The sequence below is a fragment of the Erinaceus europaeus genome, chromosome 5, assembly GCF_950295315.1.
Source record: "Erinaceus europaeus chromosome 5, mEriEur2.1, whole genome shotgun sequence".
NCBI classification, from domain to species: Eukaryota; Metazoa; Chordata; class Mammalia; order Eulipotyphla; family Erinaceidae; genus Erinaceus; species Erinaceus europaeus.
In genome coordinates, this window is record NC_080166.1 from 34,084,814 (window position 1) to 34,102,468 (window position 17,655).

General features: G+C 40.0%; 1 pseudogene; it reads left to right on the forward strand.

Moving 5' to 3' along the window:
- Positions 1-17,655, forward strand: part of LOC132538657 (ubiquitin-like FUBI-ribosomal protein eS30 fusion protein) — a 77,409-nt pseudogene that overhangs the window by 30,500 nt on the left and 29,254 nt on the right.

Here is a 17,655-nt window from a genome sequence, read left to right on the forward strand (position 1 = left end):
TATTATTGTTGTTGTTGGATAGGACAGAGAGAAATTATTATTATTATCGTTATTATTATTGTTGTTGTTGGATAGGACAGAGAGAAATAGAGAGAGAAGGGGAAGACAGAGGGGGAGAGAAAGACAGACACCTGCAGACCTACTTCACTGCCTGTGAAGTGACTCCCCTGCAGGTGGGGAGCTGGGGGCTATAACCAGGATCCTAATGCTGGTCCTTGCACTTTGTGCCATGTGTGCTTAACCCACTGCGCTACCGCCCAGCCCCCTTCCTTGTTCATTTCTAACAAACACACATGACATGAGTAAACTTCTTGGCGTGGTGAAGTGAAATGGGAGACATGTCACCCATAGACATTTCTTTTTATTTTTTTTCTCACTAAAAGTGAAGAGTTTGCCAGGAAATAGTTTTTTTCTCCCTTTATTGGGGGATTAATGTTTACATTTGACAGTAAATATAATAGTTTGTACATGCATAACATTTCTTAGTTTTTCACAGAACAATAAACCCCCACTAGGCCCTCTGTCATCCTTTTCCAGGACCTGTACCCCCCCACCCCCCCACCCCAGAGTCTTTCACTTTGGTGCAATACACTAACTCCAGTTCAGGTTCTACTTGTGATTTCTCTTCTGATCTTGTTTTTCAACTTCTGCCTGAGAGTGAGATCATCCCATATTCATCCTTCTTTTTCTGACTTATTTCACTTAACGTGATTTCTTCAAGCTCCATCCAAAATGGGCTGAGGGGAGTCGGGCTGTAGCGCAGCGGGTTAAGCGCAGGTGGCGCAAAGCACAAGGACCGGCATAAGGATCCCGGTTCGAACCCCGGCTCCCCACCTGCAGGGGAGTCGCTTCACAGGTGGTGAAGCAGGTCTGCAGGTGTCTGTCTTTCTCTCCTCCTCTCTGTCTTCCCCTCCTCTCTCCATTTCTCTCTGTCCTATCCAACAACAACAACAATAAAACAACAAGGGCAACAAAAGGGAATAAATAAATAAAATAAATATTAAAAAAAAATTAAAAAAAAAAACAAGAAAACACAACCAAGATGGGCTGAAAATGGTGAAATTACCATTTTTAATAGTTAAGTACTATTCCATTGTGTATGTATACCACAACTTGCTCAAGCACTCATTTGTTGTTGGACACCTGGGTTGCTTCCAGGTTTTGACTACTACAAATTGTGCTGCTATGAACATGGGTATTCACAAATCTTTTTGGATGGGTGTGTTGGATTCCTTAGGATATATCCCCAGGAGAGGAATTGTAGGATCATAGAGTAGGCCGATTTCTAGCCTTCTGAGAGTTCTCCAGATTGCTCTCCACAGAGATTGGACCAATTTACATTCCCACCAGCAGTGCAGGAGGGTTCCTTTGACCCCATAACCACTCCAGAATTTGTTGCTGCTACTTTTTCTGATGTATGACATTCTCACAAGAGTGAAGTGGTATCTCATTGTTGTCTTTATTTGCTTTTCTCTGACAATCAATGACTTGGAGCATTTTTTCATGTTTCTTGGCCTTTTGGATCTCTTCTGTGGTGGATATTCTGTCCATTCCCTCTCCCCATTTTTGGATGAGGTAATCTGTTTTCTTGTTGTTGAATTTGGCAAGCTTTTTATATATTTTTGCTTTTGAACTTTTGTCTGATGTATGGCATGTAAAGATCTTCTCCATTCTTTGAGGGGTTTCTTGGTTTGGGTATTTGTTTCTTTTGCTGTGCAGAAGCTTTTTAATTTGATGTAGTCCCATTGGTTTATGCTTGCCTTAGTCTTCTTTGTAACTGGATTTGTTTCATTGAGATGTCTTTAACATTTATGCCAAAAAGAGATCTGCCAATATTTTCCTCTAAATATCTGATAGTTTGTGGTATAACATCTAAGTCCTTGATCCACTTGAAATTTACTTTTGTATTTGGTGAAATATAGTGATTCAATTTCATTCTTCTGCATGTGTCAGCCCATTTTTTCCAACAACATTTTTTGAAGAGACTCCCCTTCCCCAATTTAATAGTCTGAGCACCTTGGACATTTCTATACCTATTATATATCACTACAAATAGGTCACTACAAGGCTGTTACCTTTGTTTCATGATCCTAAAGAATTAAGATGTATAGCCTGATATAGAAAAACTCCATTTCCCAGAATTCCTGGTATCAACATACACAAAAATGGAAAAAGTGAAAGGAGACCACTTGGGATCACAACAAGACAGGATTAGAAATACTTTGGGAACCTACTAAATCACCAGAGTATCCAGAGACCACAACTCTGCTCAGACCTCTAGCTCTACCCAGTTGAGAAACTTCTCTAAAGAATAAAGATCACCTGAGAGTGCAACAAGATGAGATTGGGACTACTTTGGGAGCCCACCAAGTCACCTGTGAGTGAAAACACATGTGGCTCGTGGACAGCGAGGAGCCTAAGGAGAGATTTCCTTCCTTTCTTTCTTTCTTTCTTTCTTTCTTTCTTTCTTTCTTTCTTTCTTTCTCTCTTTCTTTCTTTCTTTCTTTCTTTTTCCCTTTCTTTCTTTTTTTCTTTCTTTCTTTCTTTCTTTCTTTCTTTCTGTCTACCTCTCTCTCTCCCTAATATATTTTGTTTTCAATAAAAGTTTAATTTACTGGAATAATCATGCTCTTCAATTCTTTGTTTTAAAAAAATGAGTGATGAACTTTGGGAACAGAGGGAAGCAAGCATCAGCCTTCCATTACCCCCAAGTTACCCTGTAACAGGAATGCCAGGATTCCCTTACTAGGGACTCCAATGATGGGGTGGCCTGGCAGTGACCAAAAAAGCCATCATTAGAGTGTGCCGGCCTCTTGCTTTGATCTAGCTTTTATAGTTACTTTATTTGACATGGTTGGACTTAGAGTTATTGAGGGAAGTGAAATAGGAAGTAGATGAGGAGGGTATGCTATTTGTAGATAATATGATAGTATACATAGAAAAACCTAAAGGAGAGGACTTCCGGTAGGTGTGGTTTATGGAGTAGCTGCAATCAGACCTTCGCTGTCCCCGATACAACTATTAAACACAACAAGAGACCGAATTGGACACATAATTTACAGCTGAAAAAAAAAAAGTCCACAGCCTCAGGTGGGTGCCAGCATGTGCTGGGGAAATAGGATTGAATTGGAAGACACAGTTGGTCGAAACAAGAACTCTGGGCCGATGGCACTCGGCACCCACCCATGCCATCTTAGGCAGTAATGCAGACTTTCCTGAAGAAAAAAAAATTGGAGCTTAAAACCTCTCAATTTTTGACTCAGGGTTCTGTTCACTTTTTTTCCCTCAGTCTGAGTTTAAGACAAAGACAAAACTCAGCCCACAAGGTAGCCCAAAACACCCATTCCCCCACCCACTACAGCAGATTCAAATAAGTAGAAAGCAAAGACCACACCAACAACACCTGCCCCTTTGCCTTTCTCCACCCCTTTCCTAGTCATTTCTGTTTCCAACTTGCCACATCCAGGTCTGACCTTTAAAAGGCTTGGCTCTCTGACCAAGAAAGAATTGAATTACCTCCCACCACAGATCTGTTCCTGAGTCATCTCTCTCACATCGCTGAGTGAGTAGGAGCCCAGGCTGGCTCCAGTCGTGTTCTCTCCAACCCAGAGAGTACATGCCTTGGAAGAGGCACCCCCACGCTAGCCCGGCACACTACCAACCTTGACATAAGAGGAAGTAGATAAACTTAACAGGCCACTCACTAGTAAAGAAATTGAAACAGTAATCAATAGTCTACCCAAGAACAAAAGCCCGGGTCATGATCACTATACTAATGAATTTTACAAAACATTCAAAGAACTAACACCCATCTTCCTCAAACTCTTCCAGAAAATAGAAGAGGGAACACTCCCAAGTACATTCATGAGGCTAACATCACTTTGATCATATGAGGCTAACATGAGGCTAACATCACTCTGATCACATATTTTAATATTTACAAATCAGAAAAGGACCTCACCAAAAAAGAAAACTATAGACCTATATCCCTGATGAATATCGAGGCAGAGATCCTCAACAAAATCTTGGCTAATTAAATACAACAATATATTAAGAGAATAATCCACCAAGATCAAGTAGGATTCATCCCTGGGAAACAGGGATGATTTAATATCCATAAGTCAATAAACACAATCCACAATATTAATAAAAGGAAAGATAAAAATAAAAGATAAAAATCACATGATTCTATCAAGCAATGCAGAAGAAGCATTCAACAAGGTACAATACCCATTTATTATAAAGGCTCTCTATAAACTGGGAGTGGAAGGAAAATTTCTTAACATGATAAAGGCTATATATGACAAACCCATGGCTAATGTTATAGTCAATGGGGAAAAATTGAAAGCTTTTCCCCTAAAATCAGGAACTAGACAAGGGTGCCCACTCACATCATTTTTATTCAACATAGTCCTAGAAATCCTTGCCATAGCAATCAGACAAGAAAGAGATATCAAAGGATACAAATTGGAAAGGTTATATATTATTTGCAGATGATATGTTGATATACCTAGAAGACCCCAGAAACTCTGCCAAGAAACTACTGGAAGTCATCAGTAAGTTCAGTAAAGTAGTAGGCTATAAAATCAATACCCATAAATCCATGGTATTTATTTATGCAAAAGACAGGTCAGAAGAAATGAAAATGAAGGAAGCAATACCATTCACAATTGAACCCAAGAAGATCAAATATTTAGGAATAAATCTAACAAAGGATGAAAAGGATCTTTTTAAGGAAAACTATAAGACACTGTTAAAATAAATAGAGGATGACACAAAGAAGTGGAAGAACATCCCCTGTTCATGGATTGGGAGAATAAATATCATTAAAATGGCAATTTTTCCAAAAGCAATCTATAGATTCAATGCAATCCCTATTAAAATCTCAATGATATAGTTCAAGGAAATTAAACAGATTATTAAAAAACTTGTGTGGAAATCTAAAAAAACCACGAATAGCAAAAAACTCCTAAGGAAAAAGAAGAAAAATGGAGGCATCACAATACTCAACTTTAGGTTATACTCCAAAGCAGTAGTAATCAAAACAGTGTGGTACTGGAACAAAAATGGTCATATGGACCAATGGAATAGGATAGAGAGTCCATAACCCAGTCCATACATATACAGATACCTTATATATGACAAAGGGGCCAAATCTGCCCATTGGGGAAAAGAAAGTCTCTTTAACAAATGGTGTTGGCAAAATTGGAGAGCCACATGTAGAAAAATAAAACTAGACCACCAATTAACACCATACACCAAAATTAACTCAAAATGGATTAAAGATCTGAATATCAGACCTGAAAGTATAAAATACATAGAAGAATATATCAGTGAAACATTTCAGGACAACACTAAAGACATATTTGAAGACTTCACCCCATGGGCAAAGGAAACAAAAGCAAGACTGAACAAGTGGGACTATATTAAATAAAAAGCTTCCGTACATCAACAGAAAACTCCATAAAGATAAACAGGAAACCCAGCAAATGGGAGAACATATTCGCACATCATACTTCAGACAGACAATTGATATCAAACATCTATATAGAACTCATTTGGCTCAGCAAAAAAAGAAAAAGAACAACCCAATAAAAAGTGGGCGGAGAGACAGCTCTGGGGAAGCAGAGCTCCAGGACACATTGATGGGGTCATCTGCCCAGAGGAGTACAATTGGCATCATGGTAGCATCAGGATACGCATGGCCCACAGACTTATGCAGAAATGTTCTAATTCACTCATCACCAGAGAAATACAAATTAAAACCACACTGAGATACAACTTCACACCTGTAAGAATGGCTTTCATGAACAAAACAGGAGAAGATAAATGTTGGAAAGGATGTGGAGAGAAAGGAACTCTAGTACACTGCTGGTGGTAATGCAAAATGATACAACCATTATGCAGAACAGTATGGAGAATCCTTAAGCAAATACAGATGGAAATACCTTACAACCCAGCAATCCCACTCCTAGGCATCTATCCAAAAGAGATAATATCACTAATTTGAAGGAATATATACACCCCTATGTTCATAGCCACATTATCTACAATAGCAAAAATTTGGAAGCAACCAAAATGTCCCTCCACAGATGATTGGTTAAAAAAGTTATGGGACATATACTCAATGGAATATTACTCAGCAATAAAAAAGATGATTTTATGTCCTTTGGGATAAAATGGACGAAACTTGAGAACATTATGCTTAGTGAAATAAGCAAGGAGGTAAAGGAAAATTATAGGATGGTCTCACTCATATGTGGAATTCAGAGAACTGAACACACATACATAAAACAACCAGACACAACACAATCCATATTTAAAATGAGAAAATTATTGTGGTTGCCTGGGGGGAGGGGGAGGGCACAGTCTTTTGGTGGTGGGGAAGATGTGAAATTCTAGTCTTATTACTATTTAGTCCTATCAATAGCAATACGACATATGAGAGGGATGGATAGATTTAATATCTCAAGTTCCCCAACTCCCTAGACTATAGCCCTAAGCACAAATACTAGCTCTTGCTAATATTTATCTTAGATTTGCAAAATGATCATACTCTGATAAGGGGATTAGTTGTTCATGGATCTCTAAAAATGTATCAGAAAATAAAGCTATGAAAACATATAAATCAATTACAGTTTTAGGCCAGATAGGTCAAGACCTTTTGACCTTATATGTATTTAAAATACAAGGAGCTTCAGATACCACTAGAAGCATTCAGGTCATAGTAAAGTTAAGTATAATTACACAGATACTTAGCCCCCCCAACTAACCTGGCTATAATAATTAATTATTGATATTTTAACTTTCTCTAAGACTAAGAAACCCCTTGCATCCACTTTAAGACCTGCGTTTCTCCTAGTCCTGGTACCTTTAGGATATGCCCATACTTCTTGAAATTCCTTTTCTATGATTCCTTACCACCATACCAATTCTGTCAACTTTAACCAAATCACTACTGGAGCTACCACTCCACATGATGCTGCTATTAAAATCCTACTGTGGACTGTAACCTGAGATACCAGCCTGAGAAGCCAACCTACACAACTCTTCAAATCTGGTGCTCCACTCTGACACCATTCTCCCAGACAATGTTCTCATCCAACCACAGGTTAGTTACCAAACTCAAGCAAAACTATTATAGTTGTATGCCCCCAGGAACATGCCTGAAATGGTTTCCCTAGCTTTCTTCTACCCTAAAATACCTAATCTTATTTGCTCTAATCCTACTTTCTGGTTCCTGCTCATTAACCATCTTGTCTCAACTTAGGTCATGCCACCTTCCAGATACCAGGCTGCAGATGCTACCATGACTCCACCCAAATTTCTCTGGGCAGATGGTCTCACCAATGTGTCCTGGACCCTCACGTCTCCAGTGCTCTGGTCCACTAGGGAAATATAGAAACAGGCTGGGGGTATGGATCAACCTGTCAATGCCCATGCTCAGTGGAGAAGCAGCTACAGAAGCCAGAACTCCTACCTTATGCTCCCCATAAACAACCTTGATCCATATTCCCAGCAGGGGAGAAGTGATAGGATGAAGATAAGGAGACTCTGCACTCCAGCTCCATCAGCACCCAGAAAGAGAGAGAAAGAAAAAGAGAGGGACATATGGAAATAGCTTTGATGTCATGAGTGGTTTAGAGGGAAGGAGAAGACTGAATCAGGAAAAGAAGGGGTAACTTTGTATAAATGTGGACAGATAGTTGTAGAGAAGATGATTGGCCCATGTCTAAAACTTTAGGGAACTGTGATGGATTGCAGTGGAGAGAGTGAAGATTCAGAACTCTGGTGGTGGGAATGGTGTGGATTCAAACCCCTGTCGACATGTAATTCTGTAATTTAAAAATATATATATATAAAGAAAAAATAAGACAAAAAGGAAAAAAAAGAAATACCTAAAGAATCCAGAAGAAAGCTATTGAAAATTATTAGGTAAAACAATAATATGTCAGGCAACAAAATTATCATATAAAAATCTATGACATTCCTTTACACAAACACTAAGTCAGAAGAAGAAGATATCTAAAAATTACTCCCATTCACTATAGCAGCAAAAACCAATAAAATATCTTAAGAGTAAGTCTAACCAAAGAAGTGATACTTGTATACTGAAAACTATGAGTCACTATTCAAGGCAATAGAAAATGATACAAAGAAGTGGAAAAGTATCCCATGCTCATGGACTGGAAGAATAAAATGAATATTCTACCCAGAGCCACCAGGATGATATTAAGGCAGCACAGACATAGTGAGGTTTGGAGTGATTTGAGAAACATAAGGACTCCTTTCCTATATTGTATGACATGTAAATAAACCTTTTTTCTCTTTTCATGAATGATGGCAATGGACTTATTATCCATAGTGAGCAAACTCTTGATGCATTTTCACTTTTATCTAGTGGTATACAGTATAGTTTTTAACACCTAGACACAACCTCTCCTCTCCCCTTGATTGCTATCTAGGAGACACACAGGACTCCCATGTCAGTTTGTCAGTTCATCCTGTCCCTTCCCCAGAGTCCTTGGCTTTGTTATAATACGTCACTCCAAGAGATTATATATAAGACATTCATAGGTATGAAAATCTCAGGAGATATTCATGCTCTAGCTCACTTGCATGTTATCATGGATCTTCACAGCCATGCCTCTTGTGACTTCAGGTTGTTATTAATTTGTGAGTTTCTCTTCTTTTTTTTTTTTACAAAAAAAAATTAATTAATTAATTTACAAGATGGAAACACTGACAAGACCATAGGATAAGAAGGGTACAATTCCCACCACCAGAATCCCATATCTCATCCCCTTCCCCTAATAGCTTTCCTATTCTTTAACTCTCTGGGAGTATGGACCCAAGGCCATTATGGGGTACAGAAGGTGGGAAGTCTGGCTTCTGTCATTGCTTCCCCACTGAATGTGGTCATTGGCAGGTCGATCCATACTCCCAGCCTGTCTCTCTCTTTCCCTAGTGGGTTAGGGAAAGAAGGACAGCTGGGAGCAGAAAGAGAGCTCTGGGGAAGCAGAGCTCCAGGACACATTGATGGGGTCGTCTGCCCAGAGGAGTACAGTTGGCATCATGGTAGCATCAGGAACCTGATGGTTGAAAAAAGAGTTAACATATAAAGCTCTATAAATTGTTGACTAATCATGAACTTAAAGGCTGGAATATTGCAGATGAAGATTTGGGGTCTCTATTTTGGAAATAGTTAATAGATCTATTTTAGGTATATTCCAAAGGGCCCATGATGTTATTAGTTTTTGCCCGAGCCTAACATCTGATATGCAGGTGGATAAGCTATTGTCTGGGGAGATGATGTCATGGCTGGAGAAATGGCTAGAAAGCTGGATCAGGGAAGAGAGTATCTCCCAAATATGGGAAAAGTGTATAAATACTGTTGACTGTAAATCCCATCGATTCAATCTTGGGCCCATGTTCAGTATAGGAGACTATGTAACCTCTACATCACTGTAGGTCCAAACTCGCATTCTGTGGTCATGAGTAGGAACATTCCGAGTTGCACCAATTTCAGGACCCATCTTCTTCAGATGGTAGATAGAGTATGTTATCCAACCCCCTTTAGGTCCCAGGTGACCTCCTATGATATTCCTAGTTGACCTGGGAGAGGAGAGGAGAGAAGCATAGCTGCTGCTGCTCTGTAGCCCTGCCTCCAGGAGTTCCCTAAATTAATTCTCTCCCTCTCTCTCTCTCTTTCTCATTCTCTCTCTCTCTCTCATTTTAAAGATTGACTGATTTTCAACCAGAGCACTTCTTGGCTCTGGCTTATGGTGATGCCAGAAATTGAACCTGGGGCCTTGAAGTTTTGGGCACGAAAGTCTTTTAACATAACCATTATGCTATGACATATAACATGATGTTTATGATACATGCACATATAAATATAGTATATGTTGTTTTTGACGGGTTAGGTTGTTTTCGCCGGGCTGGCTTCACAGGCAGGTAACAGATGACCAGGGACTCATAGTTGAGCTGTAGGCAGTATCTCTTTATTCATGCAGGACGCAGCACAATCTAAGACGAGCTAAGCTAAACTCAAGGTAAAGTAGTCTAAAACTCACAATGCTGTCTTTATATATACTTCCCATGTAGGGTGGAAACAGGATGTGACATAGAGAGGGTGGAGAGAAAAGTGACTGGTGAAAATCAGGGTGTGACAAAGAAGGGATCAGGGTGTGACAAGGAGGGGGTGGAGCAGGCGAGAATCCTATCACTGAACCACAAATGCCCTGGAGGGAGGGTGGAACTTGTTCACAGTGGTTATGTAAATTAAAATAGTGTTAAGCAGGGGGGATTTAAACCAAATGAAACAGAAGGGGTCTCATGCATACCAACAATTCCCTCTTTCTTTTTAACTAATGGCCATTATGGGGTGAACAGAAACGTATATCGTACAGGCGTTTTCAAAAGAACTGGCATATAACATGGAAAACAAAATAGGCGAGCAGCAATAACCAGTGTGATGCCAAGGGGAGCTTTTCTTGCCTCAAAGGTTAAGGCCTAGCAGGCGAAAGGACATTTCTTGTCTCTGGGAATGCTTCATGCCTCTGGGGGCATCTCTTGCCTCAAAGGGCATTTCTTGCCTCTGGGAATGCTTCATGCCTCTGGGGGCATCTCTTGCCTCAAAGGGCGTTTCCTGCCTCTGTGGGCATCTCTTGCCTCTTGGGGCGCTTCATGCCTCTGTGGGCATAACCTAATAAGGAGGGGGAGCTTTCTGCCTCTGGGACAGAGCCTGCAGGCGAGGGGACATGGTCTATAAAGTTTCAAGGCAACTGGCTGAAGTTAGTCTTTGAGAAACACAGCAGTGTGTACCAGTAAGTCCGATGGAGGTGTCAGTCCAAAGTAGCTGACCACAGAAGAAAATGCCAAGGGATGAAACGCTGTATGTCTGTCTCGATGGGGAATGTCGGCCACCTGAATTCTGCTTTTCTGTAGAGAGTGATCTTTGGAGTCTGTGAATCTGTTTCTTCAGGTCGTGCCAGGTCTCATCATTGGTTTCCGGGGGCGATGTCAGAGAACCGGATCCAAATGGATTTCCAGGAATTCCATTTGAGTAGATGCTTTTTCATGTGAATACTTGACAGCTGAAATTCACTTACTTGTCAAACAAAACTTGTAGCAGATTAAAAGTTTACTATAATTGATAACTCCATTATAATTGGAAGTCTTTTCTAGTATGATTTTAAGGTTGTTGAAACAGTTTAAACTCAATAAAACGTGGAAAGGTAAACAGAAGAACCACAGTTAAAAGCCTCAGGCATGAGAATAATTAACATAATCATTGCACTATCTGCCCCACCCATAACTCATACGGTTTCCAGGATTAAATGTTTCAGATTCATGTCAAGACGTAAAAGAGAAATCAAAGGAGGAAAAAAATCAATTTTTTGGATTGTTTCTGGATGTCTCTAGAAATCATGGCTGTGTCCAGCATTTTTTTTTTTAAGTCAATGTCAAACAAAAATTCAGTCATTCAAATCATTCTCTTATGAAACGCAACTTGAACCAGATTATCAAGATCTCACCATGTAGGATTAAGAATCCCCGGAGGGCGACCTAGTTCAAAAAGCTCCTCGAAATTCCATTTAGGGTGCTTCGGACTGTTCCTGCTGGATTGCTTCAGGCACCCATTTTTAAAAGTGTCTTCCCAACGAAGAAAGAATCCAATCAGGAGAGTAGAACTAATCACGTGTCTCCATACTTGGGAACTGCCAGGGTACTCGAGAATGTTCTTCAAATTAGAGTAGTCCTTCTCCATGGGAAACAAGCGAGAAGAAGTCCAGAAAGTCCCAGGGGAAATCCCCATGCATGTCCCAAGGTCTACGATCACGGTCATAAAGAATGAAATTATGGCCTGGAGCGAAATGTAGTCCTTTTCCTCGGGAAACATGAGAGAGGGAATCCAGAAAGTCCAAGGAGAAATCTCCGTGCATCTCCCAAGCTCTATGATCCCAGTCATAAGAAACCAAAGTTCCCGGTGAGGGAACCGAAGTGTGGCCCAGAGTAAAATGTTCCAGAGACAGAGAAACTGTCTCATAATGAAACAGTAGAGGCTTTGGCAAACCTCTTTGTAAGTAAAAGAGAAGACCATAGTGCATAGGTAGGCAAAGTCTTCACTTATCTGGGAGTTGCGCAGGTCTGGCCCCACGTTGGGCGCCATATGTTGTTTTTGACGGGTTAGGTTGTTTTCGCCGGGCTGGCTTCACAGGCAGGTAACAGACGACCAGGGACTCATAGTTGAGCTGTAGGCAGTATCTCTTTATTCATGCAGGACGCAGCACAATCTAAGACGAGCTAAGCTAAACTCAAGGTAAAGTAGTCTAAAACTCACAATGCTGTCTTTATATATACTTCCCATGTAGGGTGGAAACAGGATGTGACATAGAGAGGGTGGAGAGAAAAGTGACTGGTGAAAATCAGGGTGTGACAAAGAAGGGATCAGGGTGTGACAAGGAGGGGGTGGAGCAGGCGAGAATCCTATCACTGAACCACAAATGCCCTGGAGGGAGGGTGGAACTTGTTCACAGTGGTTATGTAAATTAAAATAGTGTTAAGCAGGGGGGATTTAAACCAAATGAAACAGAAGGGGTCTCATGCATACCAACAAGTATATATGCATTTTGCCCCTTCTTTTGCATTTGTATATATACACAAGCATTTTTATATATACACATGTATATATGAAAAGTCAGTAAGGACAGAAGCCAATAGTGTGTCCTGTGCTGGAGTCAATGTTTTAATATGTTAAACACCATTATTTTACATGGATGCAGAATATGTACTGAATGAATAATTGTATGTGTGGACACATAATAAGCAAATCAATATAGGGGCTGGAAATTTCTCATTTGGGCCTCAAGCACTTGGTTCAACTTTAAAGGTATTTGATACACTGAGCAGTCTTACAAAACTGGGAAGAAATAATTAGATAATGAGTCTTACCAGAAGTATAAGAAAAGGAGCTTACAAGAAAAGAAGCATAAGAGACATTTGATTCATGGAACTACACAGGAAGAAAATAGAGACAAGTATAATCCCATCTATAATTCTTAAAATTATTTTAATTTTATTTTCACCTAGCCAGGGTGACTTTTTTCAGAGAGACACAGAGACAAAGAGATGGAGATAGGTAGCATGTGAGAGATTCCCTCCAATGTAGTGGAAGCCAGGCTTGAACATGGGTCATATACATTGCAAAGCAGTGCACTATCCAAGTGAGTGACTTCATAATATTATAATTATATAATATATCTTATTTTATTTTAATGAGAGAGATACAGAGGGAAACACACACACACACGCACATTGAAAGAGAGAGAGAGAGAGAGAGAGAGAACAAGATACCAGAGCACTGCTGCAATCTGACTTATGGTAATACAGGGGAATAAACCTTCAAGCTTCAGGCATGAAAGTCATTGGCATAACCATTATGCTATCTCCCCAGCCCTTATAATTATTTAACAGAGTAAACAAGGCATTGTAGACATATGATTAAAAAAAATCAGATTCTAAAAAGTTATGCACCTGTTCTTGTTTACCAGAAATATTCACCACTACCCCGAGGCAGTCACTTGGTTTCAGTTTGTAGATAATCTCATCTCTCTCTAGATACTCTGTTTACTCTGATGTATCTTGGTTTATCAATTTTAGACATTATCTCTTGACTTCCTGTTGTGAATGATAAAGGACTTAGGTTGCTCACACTGCTCTCCCAGAGGGGGTATATGATTATTCTTAGATAATTGGTTATGGTTTAACATTAAACATTGGACTTAAATCCCCCTCCCCATTTGTAATATTGAGTTTTGGGAACAGTTATGATCTATTTTTTTCTGTTTTACTATGCAAAAATGTGTCATGACTTTTCCATCAACCCAATAATTTTAGGCAATATTTCCTTGTGCCTTTGTACGAAGCCAACAAAGCTTGCTTTTCCTTTACCCTCTTCCCTCCTTGCTCTACCTCTTTTTTTTTTTTTTTTTTTTTTTTTACCAGAGCACTGCTAAACTCTGGCTTCTGGAGGTACTGGGGTTTGAATCAGGGAAGCTTTAGTGCCTCAGGCACGAAGATCTTTCTCTATAACCACTATGCAGTCTCCAGTCTGTCTCATTTCTGACATTCCCCATTTTATTTTTCTTTTACCAGGATTGGGGAGGTTTACATTCTGCTCTGTTTGTTCTCTAGTTTGGGGGCTGTTATTTCCTGTACCACATAGAGGCTAAGCTGGCTGACCTTCTAGAAATTCTCTTCAACAGTTGAGGTCATTGCAACCTACCCACTCCCAAACCTTAGCTCAGCCTCTATTTGACATGCCTTATATGGCTAGTCTCATCTCAGACTTGCAGGGAGTCTTCCTCATGGGTGAAGGTCCTTGTTTCCCTATTTTAGAGAGAATTCCAGGGGCATACAATGGTGGGTAAATAGAGTTTATTATTGAGAATTAACTGAAGACAAGCTGAGAAATGGAGAAAACAGACTTCCAGGTTAGCAGAGTTTATTTATTTCTGAAGATTTATTTTATTTATATATATGATAGAGAGCTTCACAAGAGACAGAGTGAGAGTAAGAGACACAGAGCACCACTCCAGTACATGCAGTACTGAGGACTGAACAGGGGACCTCAGATATACATGTCCCATACTCTACCAGCTGAGTCACTTCCCTGGGGCCTTCAAGCCTCAGGCATGTGAGTCTTTTGCATAACTATTCTGCTGTCTCCCCAGCCCACAGCAGAGATTTTTCAAAGAGACAGTGCATTTAAAAAACTTTTTTAAAAAGAAAGTGATAACATAAAGAACAAAATAACATGCTTCCAGAATGGGAAGTAGGCAGTAGAGAGTGGCCACATTCCCCAACAGACAAGGCGGTCATATAGGGCTCTCCTTATAGCTCTTCATTAAAAAAAAACAAACATGTTTTTTTTAAAGAGAGACTAGCTTTTTTTTAAAAAAAATTTCTTTATTTATTATTAGATAGAGACAGAGAGAAATTGAGAGAGGAGGAGGACATAGAGAGGGAGGGACAGAGAAAGAAAGCTTCTAGTGGAGCGGATGGGATATAGAACTCTGGTAGTGAAAACTCTAATGGTATGGATTGTACCCCTGTTATCTTAAAATCTTGTTAATCATTATTACAGCACTAATAAAAATAAAAATAAGGACATTTTTTAAAAAAGAGAGAGAGAGAAGGATATTGGGAGAGAGAGACCAGAGTGCTGCTCAGCTCTGGCTTATGATGGTGCTGGGGCTTGAATTTAAGGCCTCTGATCCCTGGGTATAGAAGACCTTTGTATAACCATTATGCTATCCCCCCAACCCCATGGCACTCCCTTTTCTCCTCCAAAGTCTGACTGGTTGCTAGAGCTGAGTGGGCAGCCATAGACTGGTCTGGTCTTATGTCACTATAGTTCACAGATGTTGTCATGGTCCTTCATGAATGACCTGCTGCCAGGTAGTATTATCAGGCTTCAGTGTGGTTGGCCCTGGCCAGGTAAGATCCTATGGTTTTCAACACAATCAGCAGTAAAAAGTTGCTCAAGCCTAACTGGATCATTTCTAGTCTGTTTTTTTAGAGTGGGGGGAAAGAAGTCTGCCATCATAGACCTGGAAAAATTTTTCCTGATGCTGTACAACTAATTTCAAGAACTTTCTCATGCACCTGGGCTGGTAATCTTAATAACTCTCATGATAGTTTTCCCATCCACCTTTGCAGCTTAGGCCAATGCCCACTTAAAAAAATTAATTTAATTTAGTTTTAGATAGAAACAGAGATAAACTGAGAGGAAGAAGGGGAGAAAGGGAGAGAGAGAGAGAAAGAGAGAGAGAGAGACCTGCAGCACTGCTTCACCACTTGTGAAGCTTCTGTCTGCAGGTGAGGACTGGGGACTTGGACCTAGATCCTTATGCACTGTCACATGTACACTCTAAGGGGTGTGCCACAACCCAACCCCAGCATCCCTATTGTCTACCTAAATCTTAATATTTACACTGTAATGATAGTGTTACCAAACAAAGGGTCAGAAGCCAGCAATACCCTGGTGTAGGAATTTGGGAAGAGAAGGTGTGGAATTACACCAGACTGGTCAAGACAGAGACAGGAGTATTTTGCCAGCTCTGACCTTCTGTTCATTCTCAGGGCACTCTAATCAGGACAAGAGAAAGGGAGGAGGAAAGAGTTTAGGAATGTGTGAGGCCTTGAATGTGTGAGACCTTGAATGTGTGAGGTGGCATTTATTTGCTTCCTCTCTTTGGTCAAGCAGAAGGCTTCGAAGTTGCTCTTCCATTTGGATGGTGATATCAGAATGAGGGGCCTGAGGAAGACAGAACAAGGCTTACCACCTGGAAAAAACAATCTTAGTGACAATAGCAGGAAAGAAAAGATTGGGAGGAGATCTGTTAATTATTGTATGGCAGGAGGCTGCAACAGAACATTCTGCAAAAAATTAAATTTATTGTTTTTCTTTCAGTTTCTTTATTGGGGGATTGATGGTTTACAGTTGACAGTAAATATAGTTTGTACATGCATATCATTTCTCAGTTTTCCACATAATAATTCAACCCACACTAAAAATTTAGCTTTAAGGTCAAGTATATGTTGGGTGGTTTTATTATGGTGGGAAAGGAAAAACCGGCATTTGTTCCCACATTAAAAAAGTTTGCCAGGCATTATCTCAACAAAGAATTGAGAAGAGAGCATGATTAATCAGGCAATTTAAGCTTTTATTTGGGAAAATTGAGAACATTCACATGTTGGGGCATGAGAGAGATAGAGAGAGAGAGAGAGAGAGAGAGAGAGAGATGGTAAAAAGGACCAATTTAACACTTACATGTTGGTCTGGCAGAGAGAGAGAGAGAGAGAGAGAGAGAAGAGAGAGAGAGCACTTTCCCAGATTGAAGCTTTTAAAACCCAAGCCTCTACCTTTCCAAAGCCACTCCTGTAACCACTGCTATTTTCTGAGCAGTACCTTGTCCTGCAACAGTTTCACTAGCATCTTGTGCTATTAATACTTTCTTCCCACCCCCCCACTCCCAAAGGAGTCTTAAAACTTGTCAGGAAGGGGCCCTGTGGTGGCATAACTGCTTGACTGCATATTTTTAAAATTTATTTATTGGGGAATTAATGTTTTACATTCGACAGTAAATACAATAGTTTGTACATGCATAACATTTCTCAGTTTTCCATATAACAATACAACCCTCACTAGGACTGCATATTTTTTAAAAAGTATTTTATTTGTTGCTTTTCAGTATGTGTGTGTGTGTGTGTGTGTGTGTGTGTGTGTGTGTGAGAGAGAGAGAGAGAGAGAGAGAGAGAGAGAGGGAGAGAGAAGCACTGTTCATATTTGGTTTATGGTGGTTTTAAGGATTGAACCTGAAATTAGCCTCAGGCATGAAAGTCTTTTGCATAACCACTATGCTGTCTCTGCTGCTCTTGAGTACATACTTTACTATGTTCAAGGACCCAGGTTCAAGGCCCCTAGTCCCAACCTGTAGGGGAGACACTTCACAAGCAGGTCTAGAGGTCTTTCTCTCTTTCTCCTTCCCCTCTCAATTTTTCTTTTCAAATAAAAATTAATGAATTACTTTAAAACAGTTTAAATGAACTCACCAGGAGAAATCCTCTAACTTGGTCTTGGAATCT